This window comes from Hesperophylax consimilis, chromosome 20, assembly GCF_061612785.1.
Source record: "Hesperophylax consimilis isolate HC1 chromosome 20, BYU_Hcon_1.0, whole genome shotgun sequence".
NCBI lineage: Eukaryota > Metazoa > Arthropoda > Insecta > Trichoptera > Limnephilidae > Hesperophylax > Hesperophylax consimilis.
Window position 1 is genome coordinate 4,429,748 of NC_142855.1, and position 14,141 is coordinate 4,443,888.

General features: G+C 32.2%; 1 long non-coding RNA gene across 1 annotated transcript; it reads right to left on the reverse strand.

The window, feature by feature from the left end:
* Window positions 1-10,273: 10,273 nt before the first annotated feature.
* Window positions 10,274-12,641, reverse strand: LOC149413945 (uncharacterized). Its single transcript, XR_016304149.1, has 4 exons — window positions 12,506-12,641; window positions 11,527-11,665; window positions 10,921-11,067; window positions 10,274-10,826 (listed from the first exon to the last, which is right to left on the reverse strand). It is a non-coding gene; the product is annotated as an uncharacterized LOC149413945 (long non-coding RNA).
* Between the last annotated feature and the right edge of the window lie 1,500 nt (window positions 12,642-14,141).

Here is a 14,141-nt window from a genome sequence, read left to right on the forward strand (position 1 = left end):
GCTTTTCGAACAAACAATAATTTAGGAACAAGCCTTAAAAACTCTAAAAGTAAAATCCCTATACTCAATAACAGTGGCATATATGAATTAAAATGTGACCACGCCGATTGTAACGCCACTTACATCGGACAAACGGGGAGGGCATTCTCAACTAGATTCCAAGAACATATACGATGTTATAATAATAAAAACACATCCTCAAAATTCGCAGAACATCTCTTGGTGAATAATCATAACCCACTTAACAACAAGGGTCCTAAACCATTGCATATAGAAAAAAAGGGCATTAGATTAAATTTACTTGAACAATTAGAAATCAATAAACGAACGAATGACCCAAATTTAACACTAATTAATAAAGTACGGAAAATAATTTACTCACCACTTCTTAGTATTTTCACAAAACCCAAGCAGTATAATGCACCCAAATAATTCATAGCAATAAAGTCATTAGTAAATAATTAAGAACCCATTACCATTTACTGAGGGGAAAACATAGATTGGTTTAACCAACAATAGATCATGTCATCGGTGTAACCAGTAATAAATCAATGTATGCACCTTCAAAATTTTCATTTGAAATAGTATAAAAACGTCGTCTCAATGTGGACTAACCACAGTTTGAAAATGGCCTTGTAAGCCGAAACAGCTGTCACAATAATAAAAAACTAAAACACTTGCAGAACTTAATAATAATATTATCAAATTTAAGGTAGTGAAGTTTATTTTATTTTTAAATTTATTATAGTCCGGTTCTAATCTCATCTTTGTCGTTAGTTTATTAAACCACACCACTCCAGTGTACGTGTAGTAGTGTTGTGCAAAACTGGTATGCATTAATGGAGTCCATAAGCGATCCATTGTATTTTGCCTATTGCTCTCGACACGAACCATGGCATGGTGTGACTGTGTGTGTTAAATATAGTAATTTTTCGTAGTGGGTAGGTTTTGTTGTGATCGCGCAGGTAATTAGTGAATTTCTTCCTGCAGACTGAATGCTCAACAAATGAAATCTCCAGCCGTATGTGTGGTAAAACAATGTTTGATCGTTTGAGAAATGTGGACATCGGCAAAGAATTCAAGGCTGATATAAACGTAATGAGTTAGACTAAAAAAAGTACTCTCATATGGATTGGACATGTATAGAGAATGAATGATGAAAAGCGTGTATCGAGAATATTATGTTTATATGTGAATGGCAGAAGAATTCGGTAACGCGCGAAAAAGAGATTGCAGGATCAAGTGAATCAGACATTAATTTGAGTTGGGTTATGTAATGAGAATAAAATAAATAGTACGTAGGAAACGATTTACAAAATAATAAGAACAATGTTTATCGATCATGGCAGGAGTTAAGAACCTGCAGCCCGTGCTTTGGGTCCGACCTGGTGCCCACAAAAATAATAATTCTTTCAGAACGCGATAACGAATTTCTTCCACGTTCCAAAACCCAGAGAAAGGTATAACATATCTGACTAGGTACTTAGTTATAAAATTAAATAAAAATAAGGTAGCTTAGACGCAAATAAATATGCGATCCAACATCTCTGTTTAATTTTATTTCTATTTCTTATTATTTTACTAATGAGAAATTAAATTGGGGACTGGCTTTCAGATAAAATTGCAGTTGTGGATTCATATGCTGACGAATTTTTAAGGAATTCAAATTTATCAAAACTGGGTACTCGCACAAATATTAAATCTTAATTTAAAGAAATTTTTATGCCGAATGTTGTGTAAAATGTCCATATGCTGCAAACCTCCAAGGAAATTCATTGGCTTGTTCCACATGTAAGGATTATCTAAACTCGTGGAGTCATATGCAGAATTCCTTTTAAGTTAAAACCAATCTTGAACTTAAAATTCGATTTGCGGACTCATCTGTCGAAGCATCTTTAAACCATACCATTCTTGCGTTCCGAGATATTCGAAGAATTCATTTCAGGCGTGTAAATAAAATAGGTACCTTTAACAAAATCGGTACTTGAAGAATTTTATTTTGCACATTTTTCCTAATTTTATTGATAGCAGTTTTATAACAATGAATTGTTTTACGGTAGTGTCGCAATACTAACGCCGTTCCACTCTTTGCGGATCTCCACATTTCTCACACGATCATACATGGTCTTACCCAAAGATGTGCAAAATGGGTACCCAAAACCATTTGAAATGCAAAATGGAAATGGGTCAAAACTTTTCCATTTGAAAATGCAAAATGCAAAATGGTTTTTAGAAAAGCATTTCAAATGCAAAATGCAAAATACCTATTTTCAAAATGCATTGAAAATGCAAAATGGTTTCTCAGGTCAAACAATTAAAATAATTATAGAATTGTTAAACAATTGTCATTTAATAATGGACATCAATTTAGAACAAACATATTACATGATGGTAAATCCAAAAACACCACGACCATAAATATACCACTCTCATCACGACTACAGATTATGAAACCACAAAAAATTTGCGCGGAACTAATGTTGCCAACGTAAAAACATAGAAACTGCTATCTAACATTTAATATTACAGCGTCATGGCCCCATGTTCAGTATTTAAATCAGTATTTTTTGTAATGGTATCACTCAATTGCCAGGGCTCCTACCAGGGAGCAACTTGACAAATGTAAATTATCTCTCATAGCGAGGTTGAGGACCGACTGATAAAATAGAAAATGGAAAAATGGAAAATGCATTGAGAAAAGCATTTAAAATGCAAAATGGAAAATACCTATTTTGAATTTTGCATTTCCATTTGAAATGGATTTATTTGAAATAAAGCACATCTCTGGTCTTACCACACATACGCTCCATGTATAATTGTGTTAGCTGAAGTTTTTTTTCGTATTTTAATATATTTATCCAATTTTTTTAATATTAAAAATAGGCCACCGACGCGACCCCTAATTGCAATTCATCTTTGAAGATTTCTCAGCAAGAGCATTGACACCTCCTTTAGAACCTATTTACGCTCGAGTGGCGATTTAATGACAAGTGTATCTGCGATATATAAGTCTGCCTGTGACCTGTGACGCTTTAAATGTTCATTTCAATAACATGAAGAGTTGCACTCTGAGCAAAAATATGGTTTTTCCCCAGTATGTGTAGGAATGTGACGTTTTAAATGTGCTTTTATGTCACAAGAATAGCTGCAGTTGGTAAATAAAAACGGTTTTTCTCCTGGATGGACTCCAGCGTCTGACTTTTTAAATATCATTTTTCAGAACACAAATAGCTGCAATAGCGACAGGTAAATGTATCTCCCCACTAACTGTGTGGCGGGCCGGATCAGGAGAAACCTTTTGACGAATCCAGCAAGACTCCTTCGGAACATCACTGCGCCACAGTCGGAGGGATGGAGGATCATCTGATGTATGATGATGATCATACATCAGACACTCCAAGACACACTGACCGTATGATCCCTACGAACCCCTTCTACCCTTTTCCTTCGCCAAACTTCCTCTTCTTCCTTTCCAAGGAATACCGTCCAGACAGCATTTCCAAAGATGACACAAAGGCCATGTGAGGCGAATAAGTGTCCGCAGAACCTTTTGCGTGGAACTAAGAAAGAGCGATGCACTATGTAGTATAACAACTGGAATCGGACAGCTAACAATAACACTCCTTTTGTATACGGCGGTACGGTTTAAATTACCGCTTTACTCTAAACGCCTGTTTAGGTTTAAAAAGCGAGCTTTGTTATTTAGTTCAGGCACAAATATTTAAATGTTTTACGATGACCTCCTAAAGAACAAAAACTTTACTGTATATTTAGTTTTTAATTGATTTTATTAATTTTCTGTATATGTAGCAACAATTTGACTAAAAATAAAGTATATTTGTGTTTATAGTTTTATTTGTGGGTCAATTCAAACGCTAAAACGACTCTCCGGAAAAATAGGTTATTCACGAACACCACAGTGGTATATCAAATTAGTTTTATAATGTTTGTAAAACTAAATTTACTTTTGTTAATATAAAAAATTATGTAAAAATTTTTTTTTTTTTTTTTTTATTAAATATCAAAATAATATACAAAAATCAAAAAGTCCCAATAAACTACTTTAAAGTAGTTTGTCATTGGGTGCTTTTAACTTAAACAGATTATATCAAATGTATACATTCATATCATGAGAGGTGTAATACAATAAAAATAAAAACAAAAAACAATTAAAGCGTATGCAGTTAGAAATAGTTTGTATTAGAGTCTAGTACAAACTATTTCTTTCAGCTAGCCAATTTTTCAACAAAAAATTTCTTTTTATATTTGTACATTTTTTGATTTCTGCAGGTAACATATTTAAACAATTTGATATCATGTAGTCTAGCGTTCTTTGTCCATATTTGTTTACATGCTTTGGTACGATTAGTCCTTCATTTAATGTAAAACGAGTATTGTAAGTGTGTTCCAGTCTATTTATGTACATAGGGCTATTTATGTGCTGAAAAATTATTTTATACCACATAATTGCTCTTACCGAGAGGATTTTCAGATTTTGATAAAGGTATGGAACATTATGCCTTTGTTCATATAAACTTTTATGAGCTAATAATTTAACAAGAGAATTTTGAACTGATTGAACATGATTTATATTTGTTTTAGAGGAAAATCCCCAAGCTGTAATTCCATACCTTATGATAGATTCAGCTAGTGATAAATAAATTATTCGAAGTGTGCATATTGAACATAAAATTTTAATTTATATAATCTACTAATAATAGATCTCAGTCGTTCACAGACTTTATTTATCTGTAAATCCCATTTGAAAAAACAATCAATAATAACACCTAAATAAACATATTTTTTAACCAGTTCAATATTTTCACATGTACACAACGCAGGGATACCAACATGTAGGCAATCTGAATTGTGTGTTTTAATTTCGGGTATAATAGTATTTACCTTGGCATTTGGTGATCTAATGTGTATCAATTTAGTTTTTTTTGCATTTATGATTAGGCCAGAGTCGTGAGACCATTTTAAAAGTTCAATGTAATCTTTTTGTAAAAGTTCAATACATAATTGCAAATCACTGCAAGAAAACACCAATGCAGTATCATCCGCGTACACAAAGTGTTTTACATGTTTAAAAATAAATTTAATAAAAGATACATAAATTATATATAAAATAGGACCTAATATGGAACCTTGAGGAACACCTGCTAAGATTTTTCTTTTTTTACTTAATGTGTTCAAAAGCTTTATTTGCATGCACCTGTTGTTCAAATAATTTTCAAATAGTTTTAGAAGTTTCCCTCTTATTCCTATGATTTCTAGTATTTTCAACAATTTTTTATGGTTAATAGTGTCAAATGCCTTGGAATAATCTATAAATAAGACTAATACATGATGTTTATTATTTAAATTATTATTTATCAAGCTGGCAAACTTTTGAAGTAGCACTTCAGTGCCCTTTTTTTTGGAATCCATATTGGTTAGTATCAATAATAGAAAAATCTTCCAAATATTTTATTAATTTAATTTGAATGTATTTTTCAAGAATTTTTTCGAGTGATGGCAAAATACTGATTGGTCTATAATTACCCAAAATGGTGTGATCACCTCCTTTATAAATGGGTCTGATAATACTACATTTTAAATCATCTGGAATTTTTGCTTCAAATAAGATTCTGTTTACAAAATGGGTTATAATTGGACCTAATGTTAATATATGTTTTTTAATATCGCTCATTCTGATATTATCGATTCCAGGAGAAGAGCTTTTAAGTTGTTTCACAATGTTTTCTATATCAGCAATTTTAGCCCTAGGTAGGTACATGCTTTGAGGCATCTCCTCTGGTTCAAACCCAGTTGTCCTGTCATTATATTTATGTAACATATTGCAAACATTGTCAGAGAAATAATCAACAAAGTCATTTGTTACGCTTTCTTCGGTCCGATCTTTCATCAAATATTTGGATGCAACTTGGTCACAATCATTTTTACATTTCTTTCCTAAAATTTGATTACATTCGTCCCATGTTTTTTTTGAGTCTTGAAATATATTTTTGAATTTATCATTATAGTATGAGGTTTTTAATTTTATTAACAATTTATTTAAAATATTTCGAAAACACTTATATTCTTTTTCATAGTATTTGTTCGTTGGAGCATTTCTCCAACGTTTGTATAAAAAATCTCTTTTTTTTAATTTTATAAAGTGCATCAGTAGATATCCATTCATTTATGGCATGCGGTCGGTTTTTTGATTTTTTGCTAATTTCAATTGTGCTTTTTTTATACAAGTCATCAAAATAATTTTTAATTTTCAAATAAATAACAGAACATTCGGTTTCCTTTAGAAGCGATTTCCAATCATAATTACAAATATGTTTATCAACCAGTTTTTGCGAAAGAATTTTAACTTGATTATAATCATTTGAGTTTAAATTATCTACCGAGTTATAGCGTATACTTATAGCTGTTGTGTTGTGATCGGCAATGTTATAGTCACATACACATGCGAAGATTGTACTGGTTAATCCAGCGGGCAGTTTACCGCTTATTCGCACGTAGAAATGATCGATACATGAACTATTTATTTTCTGTTTAACAATTACTTCCCTAGTGACGCCATCTATACATTTTTTCAAATAGTTATTTGTAAGAATATTTTCATAATTTATTATGATAGGATAATTTTTGTTTAATAAATTTAAATTTATGTCGCCGAAAAATATTACACTTTCATTTGATTTAATATTGTTTTCAAACACAGAGGATATTTCTGACAAAAATGATAGCTTATTTAGATTCGGAGGTCGGTATATTGCTAAGACATTTAAAGTGCTCTTATTAATTTGGAAGTGTCAATATTCCAAAAACGTTCTCAAAAAATTTGGTGTCCAGAAATATTTGCGAAAAGGAAAGGTTATTCTTTATATATAACAAGATGCCTCCACCGGATTTTTGTTTTCTACAATAGTGATACGAATTGTATCCGGGAATATCATAAAGATTAACAAGTTCCGAACGAATTGCCGTTTCGCAAAGCATGAGTACGTCAACGTGATTTAAACGGTCTTTAAAATAAACATGAAATAGGTCGAAATATTTACATATTGACCTAATGTTTAGTTGAACAAAATTAAGTTTACTTGTTTCACATTTCCTTGAATCTTGCTTTTGAAACCATTCACGCAGGTTATTTACTTTACAAAAATTAATATCATTGTCATCATCTATGAAACTAAAAGACATAATGATTTAAATAAAATATTTCCAAAACATTCATGGTTAGATTATAGTATTGTTCAGTATAAGGTAGGTTTAATAATTTGCACCAGTAAATACATACTGTACATTTTCTACATGAAATATATTTGTTTCGTTCATTGAATTTTAATTGATAACTAATTGATAATTGATAATTAATTGATAACATGATAATTAATGGATAACAATAATTTATTTGTTTCATTCTCCATTTGGTAACGATTTGTAAGTAAGATAGTGTGCGTGAGTTTACGCCGCTAAAACAAGTATTGAAACAGTAGTGCAGATTTAAATGGGAATATTGGTATTGCGGTGTATATAAACTATTATACTCTTTATATAAAATATAATAAAATATTACACTTATAACATTCCGTATAAAAGTAAAAAGTTGAAATACAGTATTTTTTAATAGATAATTTAGATGCAAGGCAATGGACATAATAGTATATGTAGAGTAGGTGTATAAAACGTATTTAAATAGTGTAGGCCTATAAACAATGATTATAAAATGTATTTTAATATTCTGGATCTGGTAAAGAAAAGTGTGTAACTTTTGATGTGTTAATTTAATATTAACAAGCATCTTAAAAAAAGAAAACTTACATATCACATACGCATGTAAATAAAATTGATTATCTTCATTAATTATCAAAATACTACAATATAACAAAAGATTCTTATTTAAAATATATTGTTGCATTTTTTTTGATAAGTAAAAATTAATATTCAATATTTTGTTCAGCAATTGCGAGCATTTTTTTATATACCTTACAGTTGTTTTTGTCATTTGCCCTATGATTAACTGGAAATGTCATTTTATATTTTTCATTTTGAGTGCAACAGTTTCTGCAGTTTGGTTGTTTGTCCTTGTTCCCGCATACGCTGTATGTGTGATCGAGACCGCAGTAACTGCAAACAGGCTTTTCGTCCTTCTCTCTCTGCAGACATCTTGCAGCACCGTGTCCGAAGCGTAAACAGTGGTAACATTGCATAACTGGATTTGCGTCTTCAACAAAGATTCTTTGGTATCCGATTTTAATTTTATCTTTGTTTAAGAGTATTTTCCGGGTTTCACTCTCTACTTCAACCACATAGTTAGATGTATCATTAAATTTATTTTTAATTATTTTCTTGACGTTGAACACAGGTTTATGTTCCTTATTTTCCGACATAATTTTAATTTCTTCATTTTGTTCGATGATGTCACAAGTGAAATCTTCTTTATCATAATCATTAAATATTCCCTTGAAAATTAAAGTAGGTTTTTTTTTGTTAATTCCTTAGTATCGACATCATTTATTACTTTTGAGATCTCCATTTGTAATTTCTTCGCATCTTCTTTTTTTAAACACTCGATGATGATTCTGTTTCGGGATATTTTTTTGATGCCTTCAATACATATTCCCAGTTTACTAGTTTTAATATGTTTTTCTATTTTTTTTAGAATCGAGTCAGAAGAGTCACTGTTTGTTTTAGGACTAATCATTAGACAATATTTATTTTTTGTATTTTTTTGTTTATTTTGAGGGTAATCATATGTTTTTTCTCTGTTCGCGATTTCTGTTTTATTTTTATCTTCCGACATTTCAATTGCCAGGTGCCCTAATAATGATAAAATGTTTGTGGCTTTATTTGTCACAATAATTGTTGGTCTTTACTGAACTTTTTACTGGAATCTTGCACTGCGAGAAGTAGTTCACTAACTACCTCCTTTGCTTCTTCCATGAATTTGTGTAGATTGGCCATATTTATTTTTTTCACAAACTTACTCCACTTTACACTTTTACAACCAGTAGTACTGCACAAATATTGTTGTCACCAGTTTGACAGTTTCAGAATGTTTAAAATATTTATTTATTTTCAAATGTGGTTTGTAGAAGATATGTTACTAATTGATTATTATTTTTTATTCCAATCGATAGTGCGCACTTTGTTTAATTTAATCATCAGCTTCACTGTTTGTTTTTGCCAAAAATAAACACTTTGCGGAGCACTTAAATTGGGAGCAGAAAAATATGCAGCCTGTCACTAAATGAATGTATGAATGAAAATTAAAAATAAATCATTAAAAAAATCTGCAAATAAAACAGAAAAAATCATGCTCTTGTTAAAAAGTTAATACACCATGAAAAAACAAGTAAACGTTATTATAATTTTTTTATTGAGATAGTTAATTCATGTTACAAAGTTTGTATCTTGTTACCCATGTACAATTAGTGATAATTCACATTCTCAGGCATCTATTCTATACATTTAACAGATTAAACAAATCTCTATTTCTTTAAATAATTTGAAAATATTACCTTACAACATTTCTAGACTCAACATTACGTGCACTTTTATTCAAAATAATAATAAAAAAAGCTTTTTTGGCATTCGGTTATTGAAAAATTAATAAAAATATCAAAACATTGTAAGCAAGTTTCGAATGCGAGCTATGTCGGCTTATTTCCAACCCGCCAAATAATTCAATATGTACTAGAACCTCAATCAACAATTACTGCTTATTTTATTTTTTCCTCCTATAAACAACCAACTTTATTGCTTATAATTATTTGTTATCCTTTATGCTACGCATAAACTTTGTCTTATAAACATAAGTGTAACATAAAAAATTATAAGTCGATTTTATTAGGATTGAATAAAATTATTATCTAATTTGTTTTATAATATTTGCGTTTATTAAGAATGCGTCTCGAGACTCTGTTTTGAATGAGTTCCAGTTTTTTTCCCATTTTCTTTAATAAGAAAAGAAAATATATCAAAAAATGTCTTGTTATATTTTCGTTGATCGTGTCGGGTTCAAGAACCGACACGACCCTCATAATTCAAATGTTCAGTTGTGTGAGCGATCTTTGTAATTGATCCTGCGCGATCTTAGCCGGAAGGTAGAAAGTAAATGCGACGTGGGCGGCTGGCGTTGAACACTCGGCAATAGCAGAGAAGACTGTTGCGATGTAAGTAAACATGTTAAAACGATAATTTTCAAATGTTTTTTTTTGCTGTGAGTCAAAATCTTATGTTTTAAATTTTCTTTTCAAAAACTTGAAAGTTGCAGTCGGAACATGTGTAAGGTTTTTCTCCGGTGTGGGTAAGCATGTGACGTTTTAAAGATCCCATTTGAGAAAATGAATAGCTGCAGTAGGAACAGGAAAATGGCTTTTCTCCGCTGTGAATGCGTACGTGCTTTATCAAATTTCCTTTTTGAGAACATGAATAGTTACAGTCAGAACATGAATAAGGTTTTTCTCCGGTATGGATTAGCATGTGAGTTTTTAAATTTCCCTTTCGTGAAAATAAAAGGTTGCAGTAGGAACATGAATAAGGTTTTACCCCAGTATGTTTAAGCAAGTGAAGTTTTAAAGATCGCAATTGAGAACATGAATAGCTGCAATAGGAACATGAAAAAGGTTTATCTCCAGTATGGGTAAACGTGTGACGATTTAAGGTTCCTTTTTGAGAACACGAATAGTTGCAGTAGGAACATGAGAAAGGTTTTTCTCCGGTATGGATGAACATGTGACGTTTTAAAGTTCCTTTTTGGGAACACGAATAGTTGCAGTAGGAACATGATAAAGGTTTTTTTCCAGGGTGCATCTGGTGAAGGTCTGAAAAATATGGGAATAAAGCTCAATGAAATGAAATGAGGTATTCCTAATAAAAACTTAAACAATTCAATTAAATTTCAGGCAAAGATTTTACCTTTAATCTGGGTAATACTTTCAGAGTGCTCCAAGCATTCCTTTTTAACATCCAGCAGGTCTATGTCTATTTCCGTATAAGGAATCCCACCTTCGTCTTCTTCTCTGTGTCCTGCCTCGATCGGAACAGCCTGCATATTAATGCTACCTAAAAAAAATATAACACAAATTAAATTAAATATGTTTATGGTGATATTCTCATTTTAATTTGAATTTATTGTTAGATTATAAAGAATAATTTTTCAAGATGTAGAGCTTTGTTTTGACCTCACATGTAGAAAAACATTTGTAGCAAGGTTTTCCATATTCTAAATTAAAAAAAATACTATATTTGGTATAATTATAGTGTTCTCCCGTGTAATAGTCAAATATAATAATTCACATAGGTCCTCATTTAGGAATGTTATAATCCCACTGACTCTGAGAATTATGACTAAGCAATAAGAGGGAAGTATAAAACAATCATCTGTCATGAATACGACCAACTGAAACACCTTTGCGATTTACGGAATCAACATACTAGTTGGCTGAACACTCTCGGCATACTGCAAACATTCGTCATTTTTAACAAGGAGGTGGATTTCTATATGTATATGCATCATTTCACCTTCGCCTTCTTCCTGGAACCCTGGTTCCGTCTTGATGGAAACAATCTCTAGGTTGGTAAGATCCATGGCACTGCTGTAATAGCGTCCTGTTATGTAATGGTAAGTGGTCTCGGCTAACTGATAAGATAACTCAGATAACTGCAACAAAAAAAATATGAATTAGTTCAATGTGGTTGGTTAAATGTAGCATCAATGACGTACACTAACATAACTATTGATATTGATCCTGTCTGGGCCACTTGGAACCTGTTTGGTGTTGGGTTATTCAATATATTAATTCGCAAATCCTGTTAAACAATCAAGTGTTAACAAATCAAGCGACAGAATCTTACATTTGGACCAATTAAGGAGCTTAAGTGTCACTTAGACAACATAGCAAAAAGTGCCGGTCAACGAGAAAGTATTGAAGTGACGTTACTAGAAAAGCAAAAAGTGATGGTTATTGAAATAATCTCAAATGGTATAAATTGTAAACAAATTGATGGTTCTTTTATTATATTAAATATAAGTTTTTTCATTAAGTTCCTCAAACCGGACTACAGTAAATCAAGCCTGTCCCGATAGCTCCCTCAACGCACGTCAGATAACATTTGACCAAGTTCCAACTACCAAATAAATATTTAAGCTGTCAGAAGGCACGATTTTTAGGCCCGGTTTATCAGTTACGCGTTATCCTCGCCAAGTGATAATTTTCCCCGCTCAAATGAATGCGAGCTTAATCAGCAGCTTAATCGAGTGATGAGGAATGTTTAAAATATTAATTAATAAGGCCTTGAGGTGATATTGCACAAAAACGTCGGTCTACAAATCATTCAAATATTAATAAAGGATGATATCAATCTAACATAGTCTGCTTAGTATAAATAGGAGGGACTTTAAACGTTCCAATTGGAGAAAAGTTGTTGATTTTATGAATAGTGCGCTGACTCTAACAAAACAAACACTATTCACAATAATTAGTATTCTCTCATTTAGCACCTTGCTGATAAAAGAGCACGACAAACATCAACTACTAAGTGAAGCCTGCGTAAAATTAAACTGAGGTCGTTGACATTTGATGACAGCGGTTTGTTTTTGCAATGAAATAACAAATGCTTCTCTAACGTCTATTAAAATCGTACAGAACCTGCTCGCAACTTAAGCGTTTTTTTTTTTAATTTTCCGATGAACTCGCGTTATGTCAAAATTTGGCTAGTGTTGCCAGTTGCATAATAATGATAATAACATCTTTATTTAACAAAGTTTACACATTACAACTATACATACATTTTATGGTGTACATTGATTTGTAACTATTATAATTAAAGGTTATAAAATTGACAGAAAAATACAAACATGATAGTGTTAAGGTAAAAAGGAAAAAAAAGTACAGTTAATGTTTCTCAAATACCGCCTCTCTAGGCTAGCTTGTGTTGAGGCAGATTTTTTTGTGTTAGTTCCTAATACCTTTGAACCTATACTTGTATTAAAATGTATTTGCTCAATAATGTGGCATGGTTTGACACAATGACAATTCATCACATCTTTAAAAAATTATATAAAGTCATGGAAAGTGATGAAACAAAACTTTATTAACCTTTTCCTTACTGTGCTAAAAAAATACACGCTTTCCGGTGCTGTGTAGTCAATACTGTAACGTCAAAGAATTGTGCAAGTTTGGATTGCCAGGGTAGTGCCTGATTATTGTTTTGTAGAGAGTTTTTTTTTCGGGTGGCTGCCCTGCGATCGGTTGGACGAGCGGGCAAGAATAACGCGGGGAGGTAGATCGGGAACAATACGGGAGACGACGATTCCGCGGTGTGCGTGGCGTTTTGCGAGAAAAAATGGATATTACAAAATAATGAAAAAGATCACGCGGATACCATGAACCGATCCTTCGGAGTCTTTCCGTGTAAATTAACACAACATAAAAGAGACGTTTTGACTCCTGCGCGAGATCAGCCGGTTCTTAGTTCGGGGAGATGGAAATGTTGAAGGATACAGCTTTTCCGTGTAGACTAACCAAACATAAAAACAAACGTTTTGAATCCTGTGTGAGATCGGCCTGTTCTTTGTTCGAGTGTTGTTGTTTGAAGAGATTAAAATATACAATCAGTTATTTCGATTAAAAATGGTTTTATTTGCGAGTGGTTTTGAAGAGTAATGCCTTGGAGACTACACTGGATTACCAAGCATGCTGTCGGGGTGACGCAAAGATGAAGCATCATTGTCCCGTTAAACGTTCCATGGATGCTGATTAACTGAGGATGGCTTCGCGCACTCCTTCCCACGAATCTCTACCCGGAGCTAACTCATACGGATTTCGTGGAGACCTGTCGTCCTGCTCACCGCTGGCGGACTCTCCAAACGCCTTCAAACATGATCAACGTTCTTCAATGCTTTTATACATTATGTCTCCTTGCCTTAGCCCCATCATAGCCCTGGTGATTAACAAGGGTCCATGCTCATCAGACGTAACATCTGACGTGACAATACACATTTCAAAATAAGCGATTTAATATCGGAAAAATATGAATATTCATAGCTAATCGCTTATGATTATTGTATTTTATATCAAAAGTGAAAATAATTGTAATTTAATTGCTGAAAACATGAAAAACCATCGGCAGATGCT